This window comes from Phalangium opilio, unplaced genomic scaffold (assembly GCF_054372755.1).
Source record: "Phalangium opilio isolate 3A_F unplaced genomic scaffold, DU_Popi_V2 ptg000094l_1, whole genome shotgun sequence".
Classification (NCBI taxonomy): domain Eukaryota; kingdom Metazoa; phylum Arthropoda; class Arachnida; order Opiliones; family Phalangiidae; genus Phalangium; species Phalangium opilio.
The window spans coordinates 3149481-3162804 of record NW_028324199.1 but is presented as its reverse complement, the minus strand read 5'-3'; the positions used below and the strand labels follow the sequence as shown (position 1 = coordinate 3162804).

Genomic DNA, 13324 nt, shown 5'->3' with positions numbered 1-13324 from the left:
TCAAATAATAATATAAAAAATATTCTTGGGAAATCAAAATGAAACAGAGCTGTCAAGCTACAAAACTACTAAGGCATCGTAATTACGAAAAATACTACCACATATTCACTTTATATTATGGAAAAAGGGAATTTTAAGGTTCTGTATGATTTCTTAACACATGAACACAAAGCTAACTGTTAACGCGACGCACTAGTGGCTGCGTTCCGTAACCGGCATCAAAAACATCGATGACTAAAAGATGACATCGATGTCTTACTGAACGGTTTTTCGCGTCTTTGGGCGTGACGTCATGATGCTCATCGGATGGCCATCAGAAAAATCAGCTGTGCGAGGAGGTTTTTTTGATGAGCATCGGATTCATGACGTAAATTTCGTCATTTTGCGCCGCGACCAAAAATGGGGGGGAACCACAACCCAATCTCCACCAATTTAAAATGATGAAGAATTGACAAATATTATCCTTATGGATAATTATACTGAAAAGCAATATATTATTTTGGTAAAAAAATGGATTCTGACAGAATTTTGATTTAATTGATAAATTGAAGTACAACATCTTTGTAAATTATAAAAAAACGTCTTGGTTTGGACCAAGGCCGAAAAAACAAACGATATGTCTGAGGTTTATCAATTGACTGAAGTTCAGATATTGCAATTTATGCCCAATCACGATTATCAAAATATGCATCTACCAGGGCTCGAACCTGGGACCTTCCGCAAGTGAAGCGGACGTGATAACCACTACACCATAGAAACTTAGTAATACTGAGTTTTCCAAGAGACCTAGCTTATTTTTATGCCCAATCACGATGGACAAAACATATATCTAATAGGCCTCGAACCTGGGACCTTCCGCGTGTTAGGCGGACCTGATAACCACTACACCAAGATAGGTAGTAATACTGAGTTTTCCAAGAGACCTAGCTTATTTTTTGCCCAATCACGATTGACAAAACATGTAGCTACCAGGGCTCGAACCTGGGACCTTCCGCGTGTTAGGCGGACGTGATAACCACTACACCATAGATACGTAGTAATACCGAGTTTTCCAAGAGATGTAGCTTATTTTTATGCCCAATCACGATGGTCAAAATATGTATCTACCAGGGCTCGAACCTGGGACCTTCCGCGTGTGAAGCGGACGTGATAACCACTACACCATAGATACTTAGTAATACTGAGTTTTCCAAGAGACCTAGCTTATTTTTACGCCCAATCACAATGGTAAAAACATGTTTCTACCAGGGCTCGAACCTGGGACCTTCCGCATGTGAAGCGGACGTTATAACCACTACACCATAGATACGTAGCAATGCTGAGTTTTCCAAGAGACCTAGATTATTTTTATGCCCAATCACGATTATCAAAATATGCATCTACCAGGGCTCGAACCTGGGACCTTCCGCAAGTGAAGCGGACGTGATAACCACTACACCATAAATACGTAACAACACTGAGTTTTCCAAGAGATCTAGCTTATTTTTAGGTCCAATCACGATGGACAAAACATGTATCTACCAGGGCTCAAACCTGGGACATTCAGCGTGTGAAGCGGATGTGAAACCACTACACCATAGATACGTTGTAAAGCCGAGTTTTCCAAGAGACCTAGCTTATTTTTCTGCCCAATCACGATGGTCAAAATATGTATCTAACATGGGCTCCATCTTGGAACCCTCCGCGTGTGAAGCGGACGTGATACCCACTACACCATACATACTTAGTAATACTGAGTTTTCCAAGAGACCTAGCTTATTTTTATGCCCAATCGCGATGGTCAAAATATGTATCTACCAGGGCCCCGAACTTGGGACCTTCCGCTTGTGAAGCGGACGTGATAACCACTACACCATTGATACGTAGATATGCTGAGTTTTCCAAGAGACCTAGCTTGATTTTATGCCCAATCCCGATGGTCAAAATATGTATCTACCAGGGCTCGAACCTAGGACCTTCCGCAAGTGAAGCGGACGTGATAACCACTACACCATAGATACTTAGTAATACTGAGTTTTCCAAGAGACCTAGCTTATTTTTATGCCCAATCACGATGGACAAAACATATATCTACCAGGCCTCGAACCTGGGACCTTCCGCGTGTTAGGCGGACCTGATAACCACTACACCAAGATAGGTAGTAATACTGAGTTTTCCAAGAGACCTAGATTATTTTTATGCCCAATCACGATTATCAAAATATGCATCTACCAGGGCTCGAACCTGGGACCTTCCGCAAGTGAAGCGGACGTGATAACCACTACACCATAGAAACTTAGTAATACTGAGTTTTCCAAGAGACCTAGCTTATTTTTATGCCCAATCACGATGGACAAAACATATATCTAATAGGCCTCGAACCTGGGACCTTCCGCGTGTTAGGCGGACCTGATAACCACTACACCAAGATAGGTAGTAATACTGAGTTTTCCAAGAGACCTAGCTTATTTTTTGCCCAATCACGATTGACAAAACATGTAGCTACCAGGGCTCGAACCTGGGACCTTCCGCGTGTTAGGCGGACGTGATAACCACTACACCATAGATACGTAGTAATACCGAGTTTTCCAAGAGATGTAGCTTATTTTTATGCCCAATCACGATGGTCAAAATATGTATCTACCAGGGCTCGAACCTGGGACCTTCCGCGTGTGAAGCGGACGTGATAACCACTACACCATAGATACTTAGTAATACTGAGTTTTCCAAGAGACCTAGCTTATTTTTACGCCCAATCACAATGGTAAAAACATGTTTCTACCAGGGCTCGAACCTGGGACCTTCCGCATGTGAAGCGGACGTTATAACCACTACACCATAGATACGTAGCAATGCTGAGTTTTCCAAGAGACCTAGATTATTTTTATGCCCAATCACGATTATCAAAATATGCATCTACCAGGGCTCGAACCTGGGACCTTCCGCAAGTGAAGCGGACGTGATAACCACTACACCATAAATACGTAACAACACTGAGTTTTCCAAGAGATCTAGCTTATTTTAGGTCCAATCACGATGGACAAAACATGTATCTACCAGGGCTCAAACCTGGGACCTTCAGCGTGTGAAGCGGATGTGAAACCACTACACCATAGATACGTTGTAAAGCCGAGTTTTCCAAGAGACCTAGCTTATTTTTCTGCCCAATCACGATGGTCAAAATATGTATCTAACATGGGCTCCATCTTGGAACCTTCCGCGTGTGAAGCGGACGTGATACCCACTACACCATACATACTTAGTAATACTGAGTTTTCCAAGAGACCTAGCTTATTTTTATGCCCAATCGCGATGGTCAAAATATGTATCTACCAGGGCCCCGAACTTGGGACCTTCCGCTTGTGAAGCGGACGTGATAACCACTACACCATTGATACGTAGATATGCTGAGTTTTCCAAGAGACCTAGCTTGATTTTATGCCCAATCCCGATGGTCAAAATATGTATCCACCAGGGCTCGAACCTAGGACCTTCCGCAAGTGAAGCGGACGTGATAACCACTACACCATAGATACTTAGTAATACTGAGTTTTCCAAGAGACCTAGCTTATTTTTATGCCCAATCACGATGGACAAAACATATATCTACCAGGCCTCGAACCTGGGACCTTCCGCGTGTTAGGCGGACCTGATAACCACTACACCAAGATAGGTAGTAATACTGAGTTTTCCAAGAGACCTAGATTATTTTTATGCCCAATCACGATTATCAAAATATGCATCTACCAGGGCTCGAACCTGGGACCTTCCGCAAGTGAAGCGGACGTGATAACCACTACACCATAGAAACTTAGTAATACTGAGTTTTCCAAGAGACCTAGCTTATTTTTATGCCCAATCACGATGGACAAAACATATATCTAATAGGCCTCGAACCTGGGGTCTTCCGCGTGTTAGGCGGACCTGATAACCACTACACCAAGATAGGTAGTAATACTGAGTTTTCCAAGAGACCTAGCTTATTTTTTTGCCCAATCACGATTGACAAAACATGTAGCTACCAGGGCTCGAACCTGGGACCTTCCGCGTGTTAGGCGGACGTGATAACCACTACACCATAGATACGTAGTAATACCGAGTTTTCCAAGAGATCTAGCTTATTTTTATGCCCAATCACGATGGTCAAAATATGTATCTACCAGGGCTCGAACCTGGGACCTTCCGCGTGTGAAGCGGACGTGATAACCACTACACCATAGATACGTAGTCATGCTGAGTTTTCCAAGAGACCTAGCTTATTTTTCTGCCCAATCACGATGGTCAAAATATGTATCTAACATGGGCTCCATCTTGGGACCTTCCGCGTGTGAAGCGGACGTGATACCCACTACACCATACATACTTAGTAATACTGAGTTTTCCAAGAGACCTAGCTTATTTTTATGCCCAATCGCGATGGTCAAAATATGTATCTACCAGGGCCCCGAACTTGGGACCTTCCGCTTGTGAAGCGGACGTGATAACCACTACACCATAGATACGTAGATATGCTGAGTTTTCCAAGAGACCTAGCTTGATTTTATGCCCAATCCCGATGGTCAAAATATGTATCTACCAGGGCTCGAACCTGGGACCTTCCGCATGTGAAGCGGACGTGATAACCACTACACCACAGATACGTAGCAATGCTGAGTTTTCCAAGAGACCTAGATTATTTTTATGCCCAATCACGATTATCAAAATATGCATCTACCAGGGCTCGAACCTGGGACCTTCCGCAAGTGAAGCGGACGTGATAACCACTACACCATAGAAATTTAGTAATACTGAGTTTTCCAAGAGACCTAGCTTATTTTTATGCCCAATCACGATGGACAAAACATATATCTAATAGGCCTCGAACCTGGGACCTTCCGCAAGTGAAGCGGACGTGATAACCACTACACCATAGATACTTAGTAATACTGAGTTTTCCAAGAGACCTAGCTTATTTTTATGCCCAATTACGATGGACAAAACATATATCTAATAGGCCTCGAACCTGGGACCTTCCGCAAGTGAAGCGGACGTGATAACCACTACACCATAGATACTTAGTAATACTGAGTTTTCCAAGAGACCTAGCTTATTTTTATGCCCAATTACGATGGACAAAACATATATCTAATAGGCCTCGAACCTGGGACCTTCCGCAAGTGAAGCGGACGTGATAACCACTACACCATAGATACTTAGTAATACTGAGTTTTCCAAGAGACCTAGCTTATTTTTATGCCCAATCACGATGGACAAAACATATATCTACCAGGCCTCGAACCTGGGACCTTCCGCGTGTTAGGCGGACCTGATAACCACTACACCAAGATAGGTAGTAATACTGAGTTTTCCAAGAGACCTAGCTTATTTTTTTCCCAATCACGATTGACAAAACATGTAGCTACCAGGGCTCGAACCTGGGACCTTCCGCGTGTTAGGCGGACGTGATAACCACTACACCATAGATACGTATTAATGCCGAGTTTTCCAAGAGATCTAGCTTATTTTTATGCCCAATCACGATGGTCAAAATATGTATCTACCAGGGCTCGAACCTGGGACCTTCCGCGTGTGAAGCGGACGTGATAACCACTACACCATAGATACGTAGTCATACTGAGTTTTCCAAGAGACCTAGCTTATTTTTATGCCCAATCGCGATGGTCAAAATATGTATCTACCAGGGCCCCGAACTTGGGACCTTCCGCTTGTGAAGCGGACGTAATAACCACTACACCATAGATAGGTAGATATGCTGAGTTTTCGAAGAGACCTAGCTTGATTTTATGCCCAATCCCGATGGTCAAAATATGTATCTACCAGGGCTCGAACCTGGGACCTTCCGCATGTGAAGCGGACGTGATAACCACTACACCATAGATACGTAGCAATGCTGAGTTTTCCAAGAGACCTAGATTATTTTTATGCCCAATCACGATTATCAAAATATGCATCTACCAGGGCTCGAACCTGGAACTTCCGCAAGTGAAGCGGACGTGATAACCACTACACCATAGATACTTAGTAATACTGAGTTTTCCAAGAGACCTAGCTTATTTTTATGCCCAATCACGATGGACAAAACATATATCTACCAGGCCTCGAACCTGGGACCTTCCGCGTGTTAGGCGGACCTGATAACCACTACACCAAGATAGGTAGTAAAACTGAGTTTTCCAAGAGACCTAGCTTATTTTATTGCCCAATCACGATTGACAAAACATGTAGCTACCAGGGCTCGAACCTGGGACCTTCCGCGTGTTAGGCGGACGTGATAACCACTACACCATAGATACGTAGTAATACTTAGTTTTCCAAGAGATCTAGCTTATTTTTATGCCCAATCACGATGGTCAAAATATGTATCTACCAGGGCTCGAACCTTTGACCTTCCGCGTGTGAAGCGGACGTGATAACCACTACACCATAGATACGTAGTCATGCTGAGTTTTCCAAGAGACCTAGCTTATTTTCTGCCCAATCACGATGGTCAAAATATGTATCTAACATGGGCTCCATCTTGGAACCTTCCGCGTGTGAAGCGGACGTGATACCCACTACACCATACATACTTAGTAATACTGAGTTTTCCAAGAGACCTAGCTTATTTTTATGCCCAATCACGATGGACAAAACATATATCTAATAGGCCTCGAACCTGGGACGTTCCGCAAGTGAAGCGGACGTGATAACCACTACACCATAGATACTTAGTAATACTGAGTTTTCCAAGAGACCTAGCTTATTTTTATGCCCAATCACGATGGACAAAACATATATCTACCAGGCCTCGAACCTGGGACCTTCCGCGTGTTAGGCGGACCTGATAACCACTACACCAAGATAGGTAGGAATACTGAGTTTTCCAAGAGACCTAGCTTATTTTTTTGCCCAATCACGATTGACAAAACATGTAGCTACCAGGGCTCGAACCTGGGACCTTCCGCGTGTTAGGCGGACGTGATAACCACTACACCATAGATACGTAGTAATACCGAGTTTTCCAAGAGATCTAGCTTATTTTTATGCCCAATCACGATGGTCAAAATATGTATCTACCCGGGCTCGAACCTGGGACCTTCCGCGTGTGAAGCGGACGTGATAACCACTACACTATAGATACGTAGTCATACTGAGTTTTCCAAGAGACCTAGCTTATTTTTCTGCCCAATCACGATGGTCAAAATATGTATCTAACATGGGCTCCATCTTGGAACCTTCCGCGTGTGAAGCGGACGTGATAACCACTACACCATACATACTTAGTAATACTGAGTTTTCAAAGAGACCTAGCTTATTTTTATGCCCAATCCCGATGGTCAAAATATGTATCTACCAGGGCTCGAACCTGGGACCTTCCGCATGTGAAGCGGACGTGATAACCAATACACCATAGATACGTAGCAATGCTGAGTTTTTCAAGAGACCTAGATTATTTTTATGCCCAATCACGATTATCAAAATATGCATCTACCAGGGCTCGAACCTGGGACCTTCCGCAAGTGAAGCGGACGAGATAACCACTACACCATAGATACTTAGTAATACTGAGTTTTCCAAGAGACCTAGCTTATTTTTATGCCCAATCACGATGGACAAAACATATATCTACCAGGCCTCGAACCTGGGACCTTCCGCGTGTTAGGCGGACCTGATAACCACTACACCAAGATAGGTAGTAATACTGAGTTTTCCAAGAGACCTAGCTTATTTTTTTGCCCAATCACGATTGACAAAACATGTAGCTACCAGTGCTCGAACCTGGGACCTTCCGCGTGTTAGGCGGACGTGATAACCACTACACCATAGATACGTAGTAATACCGAGTTTTCCAAGAGATCTAGCTTATTTTTATGCCCAATCACGATGGTCAAAATATGTATCTACCAGGGCTCGAACCTGGGACCTTCCGCGTGTGAAGCGGACGTGATAACCACTACACCATAGACACGTAGTCATGCTGAGTTTTCCAAGAGACCTAGCTTATTTTTCTGCCCAATCACGATGGTCAAAATATGTATCTAACATGGGCTCCATCTTGGAACATTCCGCGTGTGAAGCGGACGTGATACCCACTACACCATACATACTTAGTAATACTGAGTTTTCCAAGAGACCTAGCTTATTTTTATGCCCAATCGCGATGGTCAAAATATGTATCTACCAGGGCCCCGAACTTGGGACCTTCCGCTTGTGAAGCGGACGTGATAACCACTACACCATAGATACGTAGATATGCTGAGTTTTCCAAGAGACCTAGCTTGATTTTATGCCCAATCCCGATGGTCAAAATATGTATCTACCAGGGCTCGAACCTGGGACCTTCCGCATGTGAAGCGGACGTGATAACCACTACACCATAGATACGTAGCAATGCTGAGTTTTCCAAGAGACCTAGATTATTTTTATGCCCAATCACGATTATCAAAATATGCATCTACCAGGGCTCGAACCTAGGACCTTCCGCTTGTGAAGCGGACGTGATAACCACTACACCATAGATACGTAGATATGCTGAGTTTTCCAAGAGACCTAGCTTGATTTTATGCCCAATCCCGATGGTCAAAATATGTATCTACCAGGGCTCGAACCTGGGACCTTCCGCATGTGAAGCGGACGTGATAACCACTACACCACAGATACGTAGCAATGCTGAGTTTTCCAAGAGACCTAGATTATTTTTATGCCCAATCACGATTATCAAAATATGCATCTACCAGGGCTCGAACCTAGGACCTTCCGCAAGTGAAGCGGACGTGATAACCACTACACCATAGATACTTAGTAATACTGAGTTTTCCAAGAGACCTAGCTTATTTTTATGCCCAATCACGATGGACAAAACATATATCTACCAGGCCTCGAACCTGGGACCTTCCGCGTGTTAGGCGGACCTGATAACCACTACACCAAGATAGGTAGTAATACTGAGTTTTCCAAGAGACCTAGATTATTTTTATGCCCAATCACGATTATCAAAATATGCATCTACCAGGGCTCGAACCTGGGACCTTCCGCAAGTGAAGCGGACGTGATAACCACTACACCATAGAAACTTAGTAATACTGAGTTTTCCAAGAGACCTAGCTTATTTTTATGCCCAATCACGATGGACAAAACATATATCTACCAGGCCTCGAACCTGGGACCTTCCGCGTGTTAGGCGGACCTGATAACCACTACACCAAGATAGGTAGTAATACTGAGTTTTCCAAGAGACCTAGCTTATTTTATTGCCCAATCACGATTGACAAAACATGTAGCTACCAGGGCTCGAACCTGGGACCTTCCGCGTGTTAGGCGGACGTGATAACCACTACACCATAGATACGTAGTAATACTTAGTTTTCCAAGAGATCTAGCTTATTTTTATGCCCAATCACGATGGTCAAAATATGTATCTACCAGGGCTCGAACCTTTGACCTTCCGCGTGTGAAGCGGACGTGATAACCACTACACCATAGATACGTAGTCATGCTGAGTTTTCCAAGAGACCTAGCTTATTTTCTGCCCAATCACGATGGTCAAAATATGTATCTAACATGGGCTCCATCTTGGAACCTTCCGCGTGTGAAGCGGACGTGATACCCACTACACCATACATACTTAGTAATACTGAGTTTTCCAAGAGACCTAGCTTATTTTTATGCCCAATCACGATGGACAAAACATATATCTAATAGGCCTCGAACCTGGGACGTTCCGCAAGTGAAGCGGACGTGATAACCACTACACCATAGATACGTAGTCATGCTGAGTTTTCCAAGAGACCTAGCTTATTTTCTGCCCAATCACGATGGTCAAAATATGTATCTAACATGGGCTCCATCTTGGAACCTTCCGCGTGTGAAGCGGACGTGATACCCACTACACCATACATACTTAGTAATACTGAGTTTTCCAAGAGACCTAGCTTATTTTTATGCCCAATCACGATGGACAAAACATATATCTACCAGGCCTCGAACCTGGGACCTTCCGCGTGTTAGGCGGACCTGATAACCACTACACCAAGATAGGTAGGAATACTGAGTTTTCCAAGAGAACTAGCTTATTTTTTTGCCCAATCACGATTGACAAAACATGTAGCTACCAGGGCTCGAACCTGGGACCTTCCGCGTGATAGGCGGACGTGATAACCACTACACCATAGATACGTAGTAATACCGAGTTTTCCAAGAGAACTAACTTATTTTTTTGCCCAATCACGATTGACAAAACATGTAGCTACCAGGGCTCGAACCTGGAACCTTCCGCGTGTGAAGCGGACGTGATAACCACTACACCATACATACTTAGTAATACTGAGTTTTCCAAGAGACCTAGCTTATTTTTATGCCCAATCGCGATGGTCAAAATATGTATCTACCAGGGCCCCGAACTTGGGACCTTCCGCTTGTGAAGCGGACGTGATAACCACTACACCATAGATACGTAGATATGCTGAGTTTTCCAAGAGACCTAGCTTGATTTTATGCCCAATCCCGATGGTCAAAATATGTATCTACCAGGGCTCGAACCTGGGACCTTCCGCATGTGAAGCGGACGTGATAACCACTACACCATAGATACGTAGCAATGCTGAGTTTTCCAAGAGACCTAGATTATTTTTATGCCCAATCACGATTATCAAAATATGCATCTACCAGGGCTCGAACCTAGGACCTTCCGCTTGTGAAGCGGACGTGATAACCACTACACCATAGATACGTAGATATGCTGAGTTTTCCAAGAGACCTAGCTTGATTTTATGCCCAATCCCGATGGTCAAAATATGTATCTACCAGGGCTCGAACCTGGGACCTTCCGCATGTGAAGCGGACGTGATAACCACTACACCACAGATACGTAGCAATGCTGAGTTTTCCAAGAGACCTAGATTATTTTTATGCCCAATCACGATTATCAAAATATGCATCTACCAGGGCTCGAACCTAGGACCTTCCGCAAGTGAAGCGGACGTGATAACCACTACACCATAGATACTTAGTAATACTGAGTTTTCCAAGAGACCTAGCTTATTTTTATGCCCAATCACGATGGACAAAACATATATCTAATAGGCCTCGAACCTGGGACGTTCCGCAAGTGAAGCGGACGTGATAACCACTACACCATAGATACTTAGTAATACTGAGTTTTCCAAGAGACCTAGCTTATTTTTATGCCCAATCACGATGGACAAAACATATATCTACCAGGCCTCGAACCTGGGACCTTCCGCGTGTTAGGCGGACCTGATAACCACTACACCAAGATAGGTAGGAATACTGAGTTTTCCAAGAGACCTAGCTTATTTTTTTGCCCAATCACGATTGACAAAACATGTAGCTACCAGGGCTCGAACCTGGGACCTTCCGCGTGTTAGGCGGACGTGATAACCACTACACCATAGATACGTAGTAATACCGAGTTTTCCAAGAGATCTAGCTTATTTTTATGCCCAATCACGATGGTCAAAATATGTATCTACCAGGGCTCGAACCTGGGACCTTCCGCGTGTGAAGCGGACGTGATAACCACTACACCATAGATACGTAGTCATACTGAGTTTTCCAAGAGACCTAGCTTATTTTTCTGCCCAATCACGATGGTCAAAATATGTATCTAACATGGGCTCCATCTTGGAACCTTCCGCGTGTGAAGCGGACGTGATAACCACTACACCATACATACTTAGTAATACTGAGTTTTCAAAGAGACCTAGCTTATTTTTATGCCCAATCCCGATGGTCAAAATATGTATCTACCAGGGCTCGAACCTGGGACCTTCCGCATGTGAAGCGGACGTGATAACCAATACACCATAGATACGTAGCAATGCTGAGTTTTCCAAGAGACCTAGATTATTTTTATGCCCAATCACGATTATCAAAATATGCATCTACCAGGGCTCGAACCTGGGACCTTCCGCAAGTGAAGCGGACGAGATAACCACTACACCATAGATACTTAGTAATACTGAGTTTTCCAAGAGACCTAGCTTATTTTTATGCCCAATCACGATGGACAAAACATATATCTACCAGGCCTCGAACCTGGGACCTTCCGCGTGTTAGGCGGACCTGATAACCACTACACCAAGATAGGTAGTAATACTGAGTTTTCCAAGAGACCTAGCTTATTTTTTTGCCCAATCACGATTGACAAAACATGTAGCTACCAGTGCTCGAACCTGGGACCTTCCGCGTGTTAGGCGGACGTGATAACCACTACACCATAGATACGTAGTAATACCGAGTTTTCCAAGAGATCTAGCTTATTTTTATGCCCAATCACGATGGTCAAAATATGTATCTACCAGGGCTCGAACCTGGGACCTTCCGCGTGTGAAGCGGACGTGATAACCACTACACCATAGACACGTAGTCATGCTGAGTTTTCCAAGAGACCTAGCTTATTTTTCTGCCCAATCACGATGGTCAAAATATGTATCTAACATGGGCTCCATCTTGGAACATTCCGCGTGTGAAGCGGACGTGATACCCACTACACCATACATACTTAGTAATACTGAGTTTTCCAAGAGACCTAGCTTATTTTTATGCCCAATCGCGATGGTCAAAATATGTATCTACCAGGGCCCCGAACTTGGGACCTTCCGCTTGTGAAGCGGACGTGATAACCACTACACCATAGATACGTAGATATGCTGAGTTTTCCAAGAGACCTAGCTTGATTTTATGCCCAATCCCGATGGTCAAAATATGTATCTACCAGGGCTCGAACCTGGGACCTTCCGCATGTGAAGCGGACGTGATAACCACTACACCACAGATACGTAGCAATCCTGAGTTTTCCAAGAGACCTAGATTATTTTTATGCCCAATCACGATTATCAAAATATGCATCTACCAGGGCTCGAACCTAGGACCTTCCGCAAGTGAAGCGGACGTGATAACCACTACACCATAGATACTTAGTAATACTGAGTTTTCCAAGAGACCTAGCTTATTTTTATGCCCAATCACGATGGACAAAACATATATCTACCAGGCCTCGAACCTGGGACCTTCCGCGTGTTAGGCGGACCTGATAACCACTACACCAAGATAGGTAGTAATACTGAGTTTTCCAAGAGACCTAGATTATTTTTATGCCCAATCACGATTATCAAAATATGCATCTACCAGGGCTCGAACCTGGGACCTTCCGCAAGTGAAGCGGACGTGATAACCACTACACCATAGAAACTTAGTAATACTGAGTTTTCCAAGAGACCTAGCTTATTTTTATGCCCAATCACGATGGACAAAACATATATCTACCAGGCCTCGAACCTGGGACCTTCCGCGTGTTAGGCGGACCTGATAACCACTACACCAAGATAGGTAGTAATACTGAGTT

At 44.0% G+C, this 13324-nt stretch overlaps 54 non-coding genes across 54 annotated transcripts; all 54 read right to left on the bottom strand.

Moving 5' to 3' along the window:
* Positions 1-686: 686 nt before the first annotated feature.
* TRNAV-CAC (transfer RNA valine (anticodon CAC)) lies at positions 687-759 on the bottom strand. The gene has a single exon. It is a non-coding gene; the product is annotated as a tRNA-Val (tRNA).
* Positions 760-960: 201 nt separating this feature from the next.
* On the bottom strand, positions 961-1033 carry TRNAV-AAC (transfer RNA valine (anticodon AAC)). Its single transcript has one exon. It is a non-coding gene; the product is annotated as a tRNA-Val (tRNA).
* A 65-nt stretch (positions 1034-1098) lies between these two features.
* TRNAV-CAC (transfer RNA valine (anticodon CAC)) lies at positions 1099-1171 on the bottom strand. Its single transcript has one exon. It is a non-coding gene; the product is annotated as a tRNA-Val (tRNA).
* A 65-nt stretch (positions 1172-1236) lies between these two features.
* TRNAV-CAC (transfer RNA valine (anticodon CAC)) lies at positions 1237-1309 on the bottom strand. Its single transcript has one exon. It is a non-coding gene; the product is annotated as a tRNA-Val (tRNA).
* A 65-nt stretch (positions 1310-1374) lies between these two features.
* Positions 1375-1447, bottom strand: TRNAV-CAC (transfer RNA valine (anticodon CAC)). Its single transcript has one exon. It is a non-coding gene; the product is annotated as a tRNA-Val (tRNA).
* Positions 1448-1927: 480 nt separating this feature from the next.
* On the bottom strand, positions 1928-2000 carry TRNAV-CAC (transfer RNA valine (anticodon CAC)). Its single transcript has one exon. It is a non-coding gene; the product is annotated as a tRNA-Val (tRNA).
* A 202-nt stretch (positions 2001-2202) lies between these two features.
* TRNAV-CAC (transfer RNA valine (anticodon CAC)) lies at positions 2203-2275 on the bottom strand. The gene has a single exon. It is a non-coding gene; the product is annotated as a tRNA-Val (tRNA).
* A 201-nt stretch (positions 2276-2476) lies between these two features.
* TRNAV-AAC (transfer RNA valine (anticodon AAC)) lies at positions 2477-2549 on the bottom strand. Its single transcript has one exon. It is a non-coding gene; the product is annotated as a tRNA-Val (tRNA).
* Positions 2550-2614: 65 nt separating this feature from the next.
* TRNAV-CAC (transfer RNA valine (anticodon CAC)) lies at positions 2615-2687 on the bottom strand. Its single transcript has one exon. It is a non-coding gene; the product is annotated as a tRNA-Val (tRNA).
* A 65-nt stretch (positions 2688-2752) lies between these two features.
* TRNAV-CAC (transfer RNA valine (anticodon CAC)) lies at positions 2753-2825 on the bottom strand. Its single transcript has one exon. It is a non-coding gene; the product is annotated as a tRNA-Val (tRNA).
* A 65-nt stretch (positions 2826-2890) lies between these two features.
* On the bottom strand, positions 2891-2963 carry TRNAV-CAC (transfer RNA valine (anticodon CAC)). Its single transcript has one exon. It is a non-coding gene; the product is annotated as a tRNA-Val (tRNA).
* A 64-nt stretch (positions 2964-3027) lies between these two features.
* On the bottom strand, positions 3028-3099 carry TRNAV-CAC (transfer RNA valine (anticodon CAC)). The gene has a single exon. It is a non-coding gene; the product is annotated as a tRNA-Val (tRNA).
* A 343-nt stretch (positions 3100-3442) lies between these two features.
* On the bottom strand, positions 3443-3515 carry TRNAV-CAC (transfer RNA valine (anticodon CAC)). The gene has a single exon. It is a non-coding gene; the product is annotated as a tRNA-Val (tRNA).
* A 202-nt stretch (positions 3516-3717) lies between these two features.
* TRNAV-CAC (transfer RNA valine (anticodon CAC)) lies at positions 3718-3790 on the bottom strand. Its single transcript has one exon. It is a non-coding gene; the product is annotated as a tRNA-Val (tRNA).
* A 202-nt stretch (positions 3791-3992) lies between these two features.
* TRNAV-AAC (transfer RNA valine (anticodon AAC)) lies at positions 3993-4065 on the bottom strand. The gene has a single exon. It is a non-coding gene; the product is annotated as a tRNA-Val (tRNA).
* A 65-nt stretch (positions 4066-4130) lies between these two features.
* Positions 4131-4203, bottom strand: TRNAV-CAC (transfer RNA valine (anticodon CAC)). Its single transcript has one exon. It is a non-coding gene; the product is annotated as a tRNA-Val (tRNA).
* A 204-nt stretch (positions 4204-4407) lies between these two features.
* On the bottom strand, positions 4408-4481 carry TRNAV-CAC (transfer RNA valine (anticodon CAC)). The gene has a single exon. It is a non-coding gene; the product is annotated as a tRNA-Val (tRNA).
* A 65-nt stretch (positions 4482-4546) lies between these two features.
* Positions 4547-4619, bottom strand: TRNAV-CAC (transfer RNA valine (anticodon CAC)). Its single transcript has one exon. It is a non-coding gene; the product is annotated as a tRNA-Val (tRNA).
* A 65-nt stretch (positions 4620-4684) lies between these two features.
* On the bottom strand, positions 4685-4757 carry TRNAV-CAC (transfer RNA valine (anticodon CAC)). Its single transcript has one exon. It is a non-coding gene; the product is annotated as a tRNA-Val (tRNA).
* A 615-nt stretch (positions 4758-5372) lies between these two features.
* Positions 5373-5445, bottom strand: TRNAV-AAC (transfer RNA valine (anticodon AAC)). The gene has a single exon. It is a non-coding gene; the product is annotated as a tRNA-Val (tRNA).
* A 65-nt stretch (positions 5446-5510) lies between these two features.
* Positions 5511-5583, bottom strand: TRNAV-CAC (transfer RNA valine (anticodon CAC)). Its single transcript has one exon. It is a non-coding gene; the product is annotated as a tRNA-Val (tRNA).
* Positions 5584-5787: 204 nt separating this feature from the next.
* On the bottom strand, positions 5788-5860 carry TRNAV-CAC (transfer RNA valine (anticodon CAC)). The gene has a single exon. It is a non-coding gene; the product is annotated as a tRNA-Val (tRNA).
* Positions 5861-5925: 65 nt separating this feature from the next.
* On the bottom strand, positions 5926-5997 carry TRNAV-CAC (transfer RNA valine (anticodon CAC)). The gene has a single exon. It is a non-coding gene; the product is annotated as a tRNA-Val (tRNA).
* Positions 5998-6199: 202 nt separating this feature from the next.
* TRNAV-AAC (transfer RNA valine (anticodon AAC)) lies at positions 6200-6272 on the bottom strand. The gene has a single exon. It is a non-coding gene; the product is annotated as a tRNA-Val (tRNA).
* Positions 6273-6337: 65 nt separating this feature from the next.
* TRNAV-CAC (transfer RNA valine (anticodon CAC)) lies at positions 6338-6410 on the bottom strand. The gene has a single exon. It is a non-coding gene; the product is annotated as a tRNA-Val (tRNA).
* A 478-nt stretch (positions 6411-6888) lies between these two features.
* Positions 6889-6961, bottom strand: TRNAV-AAC (transfer RNA valine (anticodon AAC)). The gene has a single exon. It is a non-coding gene; the product is annotated as a tRNA-Val (tRNA).
* Positions 6962-7026: 65 nt separating this feature from the next.
* TRNAV-CAC (transfer RNA valine (anticodon CAC)) lies at positions 7027-7099 on the bottom strand. The gene has a single exon. It is a non-coding gene; the product is annotated as a tRNA-Val (tRNA).
* Positions 7100-7303: 204 nt separating this feature from the next.
* Positions 7304-7376, bottom strand: TRNAV-CAC (transfer RNA valine (anticodon CAC)). Its single transcript has one exon. It is a non-coding gene; the product is annotated as a tRNA-Val (tRNA).
* Positions 7377-7441: 65 nt separating this feature from the next.
* TRNAV-CAC (transfer RNA valine (anticodon CAC)) lies at positions 7442-7514 on the bottom strand. The gene has a single exon. It is a non-coding gene; the product is annotated as a tRNA-Val (tRNA).
* Positions 7515-7854: 340 nt separating this feature from the next.
* Positions 7855-7927, bottom strand: TRNAV-CAC (transfer RNA valine (anticodon CAC)). Its single transcript has one exon. It is a non-coding gene; the product is annotated as a tRNA-Val (tRNA).
* Positions 7928-8131: 204 nt separating this feature from the next.
* On the bottom strand, positions 8132-8205 carry TRNAV-CAC (transfer RNA valine (anticodon CAC)). The gene has a single exon. It is a non-coding gene; the product is annotated as a tRNA-Val (tRNA).
* A 65-nt stretch (positions 8206-8270) lies between these two features.
* Positions 8271-8343, bottom strand: TRNAV-CAC (transfer RNA valine (anticodon CAC)). Its single transcript has one exon. It is a non-coding gene; the product is annotated as a tRNA-Val (tRNA).
* A 65-nt stretch (positions 8344-8408) lies between these two features.
* Positions 8409-8481, bottom strand: TRNAV-CAC (transfer RNA valine (anticodon CAC)). Its single transcript has one exon. It is a non-coding gene; the product is annotated as a tRNA-Val (tRNA).
* A 65-nt stretch (positions 8482-8546) lies between these two features.
* On the bottom strand, positions 8547-8619 carry TRNAV-CAC (transfer RNA valine (anticodon CAC)). Its single transcript has one exon. It is a non-coding gene; the product is annotated as a tRNA-Val (tRNA).
* Positions 8620-8684: 65 nt separating this feature from the next.
* Positions 8685-8757, bottom strand: TRNAV-CAC (transfer RNA valine (anticodon CAC)). The gene has a single exon. It is a non-coding gene; the product is annotated as a tRNA-Val (tRNA).
* Positions 8758-8959: 202 nt separating this feature from the next.
* On the bottom strand, positions 8960-9032 carry TRNAV-CAC (transfer RNA valine (anticodon CAC)). The gene has a single exon. It is a non-coding gene; the product is annotated as a tRNA-Val (tRNA).
* Positions 9033-9234: 202 nt separating this feature from the next.
* On the bottom strand, positions 9235-9307 carry TRNAV-AAC (transfer RNA valine (anticodon AAC)). The gene has a single exon. It is a non-coding gene; the product is annotated as a tRNA-Val (tRNA).
* Positions 9308-9372: 65 nt separating this feature from the next.
* Positions 9373-9445, bottom strand: TRNAV-CAC (transfer RNA valine (anticodon CAC)). Its single transcript has one exon. It is a non-coding gene; the product is annotated as a tRNA-Val (tRNA).
* Positions 9446-10061: 616 nt separating this feature from the next.
* Positions 10062-10134, bottom strand: TRNAD-AUC (transfer RNA aspartic acid (anticodon AUC)). Its single transcript has one exon. It is a non-coding gene; the product is annotated as a tRNA-Asp (tRNA).
* Positions 10135-10199: 65 nt separating this feature from the next.
* On the bottom strand, positions 10200-10268 carry TRNAV-CAC (transfer RNA valine (anticodon CAC)). The gene has a single exon. It is a non-coding gene; the product is annotated as a tRNA-Val (tRNA).
* A 69-nt stretch (positions 10269-10337) lies between these two features.
* On the bottom strand, positions 10338-10411 carry TRNAV-CAC (transfer RNA valine (anticodon CAC)). Its single transcript has one exon. It is a non-coding gene; the product is annotated as a tRNA-Val (tRNA).
* Positions 10412-10476: 65 nt separating this feature from the next.
* On the bottom strand, positions 10477-10549 carry TRNAV-CAC (transfer RNA valine (anticodon CAC)). The gene has a single exon. It is a non-coding gene; the product is annotated as a tRNA-Val (tRNA).
* Positions 10550-10614: 65 nt separating this feature from the next.
* Positions 10615-10687, bottom strand: TRNAV-CAC (transfer RNA valine (anticodon CAC)). The gene has a single exon. It is a non-coding gene; the product is annotated as a tRNA-Val (tRNA).
* Positions 10688-10752: 65 nt separating this feature from the next.
* Positions 10753-10825, bottom strand: TRNAV-CAC (transfer RNA valine (anticodon CAC)). The gene has a single exon. It is a non-coding gene; the product is annotated as a tRNA-Val (tRNA).
* Positions 10826-10890: 65 nt separating this feature from the next.
* Positions 10891-10963, bottom strand: TRNAV-CAC (transfer RNA valine (anticodon CAC)). Its single transcript has one exon. It is a non-coding gene; the product is annotated as a tRNA-Val (tRNA).
* A 340-nt stretch (positions 10964-11303) lies between these two features.
* On the bottom strand, positions 11304-11376 carry TRNAV-AAC (transfer RNA valine (anticodon AAC)). Its single transcript has one exon. It is a non-coding gene; the product is annotated as a tRNA-Val (tRNA).
* A 65-nt stretch (positions 11377-11441) lies between these two features.
* TRNAV-CAC (transfer RNA valine (anticodon CAC)) lies at positions 11442-11514 on the bottom strand. Its single transcript has one exon. It is a non-coding gene; the product is annotated as a tRNA-Val (tRNA).
* A 204-nt stretch (positions 11515-11718) lies between these two features.
* TRNAV-CAC (transfer RNA valine (anticodon CAC)) lies at positions 11719-11791 on the bottom strand. Its single transcript has one exon. It is a non-coding gene; the product is annotated as a tRNA-Val (tRNA).
* Positions 11792-11856: 65 nt separating this feature from the next.
* On the bottom strand, positions 11857-11929 carry TRNAV-CAC (transfer RNA valine (anticodon CAC)). The gene has a single exon. It is a non-coding gene; the product is annotated as a tRNA-Val (tRNA).
* A 340-nt stretch (positions 11930-12269) lies between these two features.
* Positions 12270-12342, bottom strand: TRNAV-CAC (transfer RNA valine (anticodon CAC)). The gene has a single exon. It is a non-coding gene; the product is annotated as a tRNA-Val (tRNA).
* Positions 12343-12546: 204 nt separating this feature from the next.
* Positions 12547-12620, bottom strand: TRNAV-CAC (transfer RNA valine (anticodon CAC)). Its single transcript has one exon. It is a non-coding gene; the product is annotated as a tRNA-Val (tRNA).
* Positions 12621-12685: 65 nt separating this feature from the next.
* TRNAV-CAC (transfer RNA valine (anticodon CAC)) lies at positions 12686-12758 on the bottom strand. The gene has a single exon. It is a non-coding gene; the product is annotated as a tRNA-Val (tRNA).
* Positions 12759-12823: 65 nt separating this feature from the next.
* Positions 12824-12896, bottom strand: TRNAV-CAC (transfer RNA valine (anticodon CAC)). The gene has a single exon. It is a non-coding gene; the product is annotated as a tRNA-Val (tRNA).
* Positions 12897-13098: 202 nt separating this feature from the next.
* On the bottom strand, positions 13099-13171 carry TRNAV-CAC (transfer RNA valine (anticodon CAC)). The gene has a single exon. It is a non-coding gene; the product is annotated as a tRNA-Val (tRNA).
* Positions 13172-13324: the final 153 nt, after the last annotated feature.